Below are 9688 nucleotides of genomic sequence, written 5' to 3' on the forward strand. Positions count from 1 at the left end.
TTACCATACATGCATTCCTAATGCCCCAAATTATACCAGGTTTTTAAAGCCAGTCCACCAGGGCCTAATTAGGCCACTTTTCTTTCTTTCTCTCATTAAAGAATGAGATTGTGGCAAATATGGACATGCTTTTTTAAGTAATTCACTGACTTTCCCATCATGTCAGCAAAACTTTATGCCGGCCTCACTTTGGTGCCCACAGGCAATTAATGTTCCACCTGTGGACAGGGAGATGGGGGGAATTGGAGACACTGTGCCATATCGAGCACACAGCTGATGCTCAAACATGCCCAAATAAGGTTAGGTTTTTACCTATGAAACATGGCTAAATTAACACTTATCCTTGCTATAAGTAATGAAATGAAATAAATTCATGCTTACATACGTTGACTCTATTGCATAATGTTGCTGTCTCATTTATCTGCTAGCTCTGTGTTATACTGTAGTTGTGCCCCGAGTTTGGCTCCCTGCTCTCCTACACCCTACACAAGCTAATTGGCATTAAAATTGAATAAATGGGTGAATGTGGAAGCAATATTAAAGTAGTTAACCTTGCTTTTTATTTATTAAATTATGCAATGAATACCAAGTTGTTGTTTTTTTTTTTAATGAACTTTAAAGTTCATGAGGATTTTACTCTTGAAGTAAAGTGGGAGGATCATCAATCCCATGAAGTACTTGCATTTTTGGTGGTAGACAATGTTTTTTTCCTCAACAACCATGTCAAGAACTTCACAAAATAAAGTCTTGCTTTAAATCTCATTACCATGTGCTGCCAATCTGGTACTTTTTTACATTAAAGACCAAAGTATATTGTCTGTATTGTATGTACTGAATTTTCTCGAGATGGAATAAAAGTCACTTGTACATCTTCTCAACTTGCCAAGCCAATTTCACTCACCTACTCGCCATCTATACCACTTTATTCTTTATTCAGGGTCGCAGGGGGCCTGGAGCCTATCCCAGCAGACTTAGGGCACAAGGCAGGGTACACCCTGGACAGAGTGCAAATACATTGCAGGGCACACACACGTTTATACACTTCGGGCAATTTGGGAACGCCAGTTAGCCTAATCTGCAGGTCTTTGGACTCTGGGAGGAAACCAGAGTACCTTGAGGAAACCCACTAGGGAGAACATGCAAACTCCATGCACACAGAAATGGAACTCGAGCCGGGACCCGGAGGCATCAATTTTCAATGGAAGTTTAGAAAAGTAGCCGGTAACCAAATACATATATCCACATGCAAAACCTTCACACAACCGAACACACAAAAAACTATTTGCATTTAATACACAACACTGGAAACTCAGATGGCCATCAGTTTATGGTTAAATGCTTGTTGAAAGAGAGAGAACATTTTGCATTGCGTGCATGTGTTAATCTGAAATAAATATATAGATACAACTTTATTGTCATTGCGCAGTACAATACAAAAGTGCAAATAGTAGTGTACATACAATATATCAGTGCATTTACATTTACATTAAGGCATTTGGCAGACGCAGTTATCCAGAGAGACTTACAAAAATGCTTTAAAGTTTTCATTATTAAATATATCCTTAAACTGGGTCATATTTGTTATATATATGTTTGTTTGTTTTTTAATCCAAGATTATGCCAGAATACAAGACAGAAAACAAGACTATGCAGTGAATATGTGCAATAGATAAAAAATAGATAACAGTATGAAAGGGAAAACCACACTGTTATATTAGAAATGTAGTCGGCTATACTGGTTGGAGTGGCTGATATCTAATCCTAAACATTAATTTCTAAATCGTTTGCACAAATATTAACACTAAAGCTTTAAATAATTGTCTTCATTGTTTTCATTTTGCCAGTTTTGTGCAAGTGCATTTAAAGGTAAATTGGCTTGTTGAAAATACATCATTTTGGTTATAAACAAGCAAGAAATCAATTCATGGCAGTTGCATCTGCTTCACCAGTGAAATTCAGCTAATTTACTAGCAAAAAATAGGCAATAATCAACATAAAACAGAGAATTCAATTGAGCAGGACCAGCTGGCTTTTTCACTTCCAAATTAATCAAAATTAAATAGTTGTGAATTGAAGCTAGCACACTGAAAAATCTGACTTGCAATTTGGTTTGTCTTTTTGCACTTCTTATCAAGTGATGTAGTTGATTACAAATCTTAGAGTATTGGATCTTGACAATGTACAGTACAGCATCACACTGATCGCAGGTCTTTCAGGCAACCCGCTGTTGATCTACAGCTAAATCCGAAAAATAAAACAAGGAGTCAAACCAAATGGCATACTCAGGCTTCTGTTCTACAGTTTCAATTATTCTACTTACTAATATTTGATTTTCCTAATATTTTCTCTTATTCGTCTTAAAGAGACAGGTGATAATTTATTTATTTTTTATTTGCTACTTCCGAATAATATTACAGGCAGCCTACATCGTTTTGATTAAATCATTTAAAAACACCTTACTCTTAATACATTCTTCTTTAGTGTCGAGTTTTTTTTTCTAAATCAAAAATAATAATAATAATAAAGAATAATTTATAAAAAATTAAAACATTAATGGAACTGGAAGTAACAGCTCTGACCAGATCCAGCTACAATTAAGAAAATAAGGAAATTGACATGAGCCCTAACATATTAGTACACTGCTCCAGTTGTCATTATGAAACTGATTAATGCATGGAAGTGGGTAACCAAGTACAATAAGCTCGGTTCTCTCATGTTTTTAGTGTTTGGAAAATTTGACAAATAGGTTCAGCTATAAGGAATTTAAAAAAAAAAAACCTGGTGCATGCTGTTATTAGAAACGAATTAAAATCAGGTCATGTGATGCATTACTATTCAAAAGTTGACTATTTTCCTTCTTCAATAAGTGTCAAATACACATTTGCTTCCCGAGAGCTTTTTATATCGCCAGTTATAGACAACCTTGTTAAATAACAGCACACTTTACAGATCTGTTTATTGTTAGGCTTAGATTACATAGGGGTAAGGTGTTACCACTGACATCATAGTGTCCTACAGTCGTAATTGGATGTATTGATATATATCTCTAATTTGAATTACAAATATAAATACAGTCCCAAATATGTTGTTACAAACAGTAGTCAAGAACCATTCAATAGAAAATTATTGTAGTCATCGTCTATAATGTGTGGAGGGCCTGGAGCCTATCCCTAGAGACTTAGGGTACGAGGCAATCCATCTTAGGGCATACACATACACTCCCTCACACACTCATTTACGCATTCCAGGCAACACACCAAGCACAGGGAGAATATGCAAACTCCATGCACACAGACCCTGAGGCGGGAATCGAACCTGAATCTAAGTGAGTGACCTGAGAGGCAAGGCTGCAATAAATCTATTATATCTATGAGATATGGTGCCAGATCTTTTTATAACTTGTACACAAGACCTCACAATTTAATCTAACACGTATTGGAAGCCAGTGAAAGGATAGCAGACTTGGAATAATGTGCTCTCACTTGTAACTGTTATTGACAAAGTGAGCAGCAGCATTATGATTAGGGTAAATAATTTGCAGCCTGGCTGCAAAGGTTAGAACAATGATTTTCTTTCAGCAGCCCTAAGCTTGGATTGCGGCAAACAATATGGTGCCAAATCATGTGTGAAAATTATTTCTCATGCTTCCAGAACCAAAAAAACTTCCAATTGAGCCATGGAATACGGCACTGCCACCCTAGTAAAAAAAAAAAGTATACTAAGTATATTAAATCCTAGCATGCCGAAGCATACTTAAATGTACTTGCAGCCAGACTAATGACTAGTATACTTGAAGTTTGCTATTTTGGAACAACTAATTTTGTACTAAGTGTATTTAAGTTGTAATTAAATTGTACAAAAGTACAATTGTAAGTGTATTAAGTATACTTTTGTGTGCTAAAGTGGAACAACTTTAGGTTTACTTAGTGCACTTAAAGTATATGCCTGTGTGTGTACTAACGTACATACCTGACAGTAATTAATACAATTTAAGTATATATTTAATATATTATAAGTACATTAAAGCTATTTTTACTGTGTTACAAAGCTCCGAGCTACGGAGCCATTATACCACAAGCAAAGTACATGAGATTTAGCAACAACACATTAGACAATACATTCTATAGTTTAAAGTAGGTACTTAATTACAAACTACCTAACAAAAACCGGTAAATTTACCTTATGCCGATAAAAATAAAATAATAACGATACGAACTAACGCACGCGATGATGCAGCCTCCAGCCGTTAATTCAAACTACTGTAGAAGTGAAGGACCAATCAGAGAGCGGACCTTCCGAATCTGCCCGCCTACAATCTCTGATTGGCTGGATACAAGATACAGCTCCGTGCGCCGTTAGCCGGCAAAGCGACCTGCCGCTGCGCGAGGCCGAGCGCGCTGAGCCCATATCGGCGGCACATCGCGGCGGAAGAGCCGAGCGACTGCCCGCAGCTCAGTGGCGCCGGGGACAGGGCTACCCGTCGCGGCTAGGCAACGAGCAGCTCTCCGACGTTTCGCGGCGAGGCGACGGCGCGGGTGACCGTAAGGAGGCGCTGCGCGAGGTCGAGCGCGCTGAGCCCATAATGGCGGCACATCACGGCTAAAGAGCCGAGCGACTGCCCGCAGCTCAGTGGCGCTTGGTAGGTGAACCAAGCCGGGGACAGGGCTACCCGTCGCGGCTAGGCCTCGACACCGCTTCCGAGATTCCGCGCCGACGCCGAGGCCAGGGACCGCCGGACTACCGCTGCAACGTTCTCAGGCCTGAGGGACAGCCGGACTACCGTTTCAACGTTCTCAGGCCTGAGGGACAGCGTACACCAGCAGCCGCTAAACTAGCGCCGGGTGGACGGTTGGGGAGCCCCGCGGGGCTTTACATCGACTGTGTGCCGGACGGCGTCTTACTGCGGGCGCTCGTGGACACCGGCTCCACTGTTTCCCACGGGTTGTGGAACTGTGAACCGCTCATCGCCAGGCAGAAGGGCCCAGAAGGGGCGAATGGGCGTGGACACTCACAGCCAGCTCGGCTCTCCGATGTCATCTACCGGGTGCGGTTGGCAGGGCGGGCACAAGTTTTGCTCTACCGGGACCATCTTGCGCCTCACCAGCCGCACGCCGGGGAGACATCGAACTCTGTGGAGGCCGGACCGCCTCAGGACTACGTTCGCGTTCATCCCTCACCTGCCAAAGGACGCCGGCGTTCCCACCGCCAGCGCCGACCGCCTCCACGGCAAAGTTCGTCATGGTGACCAGGGATGGTCACAGCTCGAGTGGGGGCAGTGTGGCGTGGGCGGGGCGGCGGCTGACGACCAGCATGCCTTGCGGGGATGTCGGTGTGTGTTCACCATGTTGGGGAAAGGTGTTTGGGTTGGTGGCTTCGGCCCTGTTTGTGTGTGTAGGGTGTGACGTGTGAAATGTGCTTCAGTTCAGGCTGACGCTGAATTGGATGTAGGCTCCTGAGTGAAGGTGCTGCTCATGCCTTACATGCTGTGTGCTTAATAAAGTACTCCCAGCCATTGCATTGGGCAGCAAATAAGCTCACTTGTCTCTCTAGCATTCCTTCCGGCGTAAAAACGCTACAATATTTTTGAAAAGTGTACTATAATACAATTATTTTTAAGTATATTAAAAATTAAATTCCAAAATTTGGTAAAAGCATGATGTTAGTATACTTTTTAAATATTAACTGATGGTACAATTTTTTGTTAGTATATTTGCAATGTACTATCGAGGATGTCAATATATTTGTAATACACTAAAGTGTATTTTTTTTTCACTGGGGCATCATGGAAGAAAAAGCCCATAATTGTGACAACCTGGTCATTCAGTACATTCAGGTCGTCAGCTAACTTCATTTTATTGTGACATAACATTGCTAAACTTGCTCATGCACTTCCCTTCTTACTCTGGTTTAGCACTATCTTTCAGCAACTCTTTGAGTTCAATTAAATTTTATTTGTATAGCACTTTCAACAATTGTCATTGTCGCATAGCAGCTTTACACAATCAAAAGAATTATGGAAGTTTGTATAAAATGTGAATGTGTATAAATCAAAATGATTAGATTGTCCCTGATGAGCAAGCCGTGGATGACAATGATAGTGGCAAGGAAAACCCTGTGAGATGGCAGTAGGAAGAAACCTGTAGAGAAACCAGACCAAACCTTGAGGGAACCCGTTCTCATTGAGTGTTAGAAGGCTGGAAGTTCAGTATAATAGGAGATGTGTTTAAGTTAATATGGGCTCAGGTAAACTGTAGGAACCTCCAGTGCTGAAGGCCAGGGCCATCTTCGTGGAAAAGTGGAAACGTCCCAAGTTCAGGAACAGGACCCATTAGAGAGATAGGTGCTCAGGGTTAAGAATAAAAAAGACCATGGCTGGTTCTTGGCATGGGCATGGGCCAAAAGCCCCCAAATGCTCCACCTTCAACAGTAACACGAAATATCCTCCCTTACCAGCAAAAATGAAAGGGAAAGTTTACAGGAAGGTAATGAGACCAGCAATATTGTCTGGTTTGAAGACGTTGCTGCTGAGAAAGTTAGAGAGGCCAGATTAAGATGATTTGGACATGTGCAGAGGAAGGAGGGGTATATTGGGAGGAGAATGTTGGAGATGTAGCTGCCTGGCAGGAGAAACGGAGAATGGCCCAAGAGGAGGTTTATGATTGTGGTAAGGGAGGACATACAGTAGGTTGGACTGCCAAGGAAGATGTAATAGACATAGTTGGATGGAGACAAATGGCCCGCTGTGGAAACCCCTAACGGCAGCAAAAAGAAGAAGAGAAAAAAGAACCTAGCAACAGTCCATCCATATAGGGCATAAATCATGTAGTAACCTATAATGGTAGACTTCTATAATTCTATAATCACAATAATTACATTTTCAAGCAAAACCTTTCAAATCCTCATGCTTTATCAACATCTCACAGCTGTTGAAGAAGAAATGCTGGAAGAAGACTATTTCTGATAGTCTATTTCCCATCTTATCAAAACCAGCCGACCGGAATTGGCCTTTTTCCAGTCTATGTCCGATCGATGGCTTCGAAAGGCGCCATCAGGCTGTGTGAGCTCTTGATGGAAGGAGACAAAGTTTCAGTAAACAAAAACAATTAGTGTAACTGGAAAAACTGATTATTTTTTTTCTGTCAATAAGAAGGCACTAACATGTCGCCATATGATTAGACTTATTGAGCAGCCGTGCTACCTTGCAGGCCTGTAGGACAAGAGTTTGTACTGCAGTTTCAGTGGCCTGTGTTTAATAATGTATTATAGGAAACTGTCCTGTGTGATTGTGTCAGAAGTGTATTGTTACTTGATCGAAACCTCCCTCTATTTAATCTGTCCTGGAGCTAGCCCTGGACATAATTTACAGCACAACCAGTTGAACTATAGCAACTCAGATCCAAACAATAGAACCTCTGTTACTTCACAACCCACTTTCCTCTATCACTATAGTCCCTGGGGCTTTTTTTCCTGCATTCCTTCTCGTGGTTGTGACTCTCTTTCACTCCTGTCTCCATGTCCTCATTTGACCTGCACGTACTTCCCACTTATGAGGCACAATTTTCTATTTTAATCAAGACTAGTCTTGCATATTTACTGTAGTTCACACAAAGGGCTGGTAGCTGTGGTGTTGTTACCCGAAATGCTGATATATAGTAGCACTCATGTATTGTAGCATTGGATGGATAGTTCGCTTCATCTTCCCTGTGACAGTTGATTGTTTTTTTATTTTACACAAGAGCTTATATTTTGGTGTGTATCAGAACGGACATAATAATATTGTGTGCATGTTGTTGGTCTTTTGGCTGCTCCCGGCAAGGGGTCGCCACAGTGGTCCACACAACCAGTTCGCACTACAACTCGGCACAGGTTTTACGCCAGATGCCCTTCCTGACGCAACCCTCCTATTTTATCTGGGCTTGGGACCGGCACTGGGACCGGCACTGGCTGGGAATCGAACACGGGCCTTCTGTACGGCAGGCGAAACACCTACCACTGAGCCACAAATATCCATCTTGGAAAGACTTAATCTTAGTCTGAAATGTCAGACCAGTGAAAGTAGGTGTTATCATCTACTTCGCCGTCTTGTTGGCGCCAAGCAAGGGGTCAGAGGGAGCAGACTGTGGGCATTTATAGTAAGCAATCAAAGGAGCAGAGAGATCATCCACTAAGCCTTTCTCTAACCTCACAGAACTCAACTTGATGAGATGAAAATGCAACTATTTCCACTGCAAGTTTTGTGGGAAATTTGTGCACGATGCACTTTTGATAGTAGTACTGTATATCCCTTAGTATCTGTGTATTGAGTGAAGGCTTGGTGCCTTACTAATTAATAATATTAATTTATTTCTATTATGAATATCATCATAAATAAATTATAACATACATAAAATAACAATAATACATAATACGAGCTCCTGCTTATTATTTCTTAAATGAATAATACAAGAACTGTACTGGGTTCTGAGTAGAAAGCGATCACCTGAGCCGAGGCAGATAATTAAAAGTAACTGGTTAGTTTTGTGTTAAATAGTCTTGTCTTTAGTTTCTCCCCGTCGTGCATCTGTTGAAGTTACCCTTGTGAATTTCCTTGTGAACACTTTAGCTCTGCGTTATGCTAATTTCCGTGACTCCTGGTTTGTTGTGTTTCTGTTTTGTTTAAATGCTGTTTAGTTTAAATGCTATTTAGTTTAATTACTGTTTTGCTCCTAGTCTGTGTAACTCTTTATCTTCTATAGCCCCTAGTCTTCTTTGGCTCCTGGTTTTCTTTAGCACCTAGCCCCGTGTAACCCCCTTGTTGTGTTTAGCACCTTGATCAGCATCCTGTTTAGTTTCACCGTTGTTAGCTTAGCTCCTGTTTACTTTAGCCCTTGGTTATGTTTAGCTCATGTTAAGTTTTGTTCATTGTATAGCTCAAGTTATGTTTAGCCCATGGTTTAGTTTAGCTCTTGTTTGTCTGCTCCTGTCTGATGTGCTAAGGTTTTGTTTTTGTCATTAAAAGACTCTTTCCAAGGTCTCACCCTTGCCACTATGTCTCGTATCAAGCCCACACCCCCGTTCCGTAACACTTACTGAATATTTTTAAATGGTTGTAGCACTGCAGAAATATAGTAAAGTTTTTATCGGAGGTAACATTTTCTGACATACTGGAAGTTTTTTATTGGGTATTTTGTCAATTTTATTTTATCACGTATTGTCATAATATAATCTCTATCGGTAGCACTATTAGCATTTTCTGACACATTTTAAAACGGTATGCATCAATCCTTTAGTCAATTGTTAAATCATGCAAATTAAATAAAATGTGCAACAATTTTTTAAAAAACTTTTTTTTTTGACTAAACATAAACCCACAAGTAGCTTGAAGTAGCACCATGAACTTATGGGTCGGGTACTAAAACAGCAAAACATGACATCTTTAATCTGCACGTGCATGGTAAATTTATCTAATTTCTTATTGCTCCATAAGGAATAGTACATTGAGGATGTAGGTGGAAAAACATGGGGAGGATGCTTTGGCTTCCTGTTGAATTTATTTTGTGCTGACAAAAGCGGTTAATCTGTTCATCATAAACCTTTCAGTGCGACACCTGCAGCACCTTAATATTGGTCTACTTTTTGTTTCCGCAGCTGACAATGAACATGACAATTCTGATTATACTAACTATACAATTTCATAATTACTAATGAT

The sequence above is a fragment of the Clarias gariepinus genome, chromosome 26, assembly GCF_024256425.1.
Source record: "Clarias gariepinus isolate MV-2021 ecotype Netherlands chromosome 26, CGAR_prim_01v2, whole genome shotgun sequence".
Lineage (NCBI taxonomy): Eukaryota > Metazoa > Chordata > Actinopteri > Siluriformes > Clariidae > Clarias > Clarias gariepinus.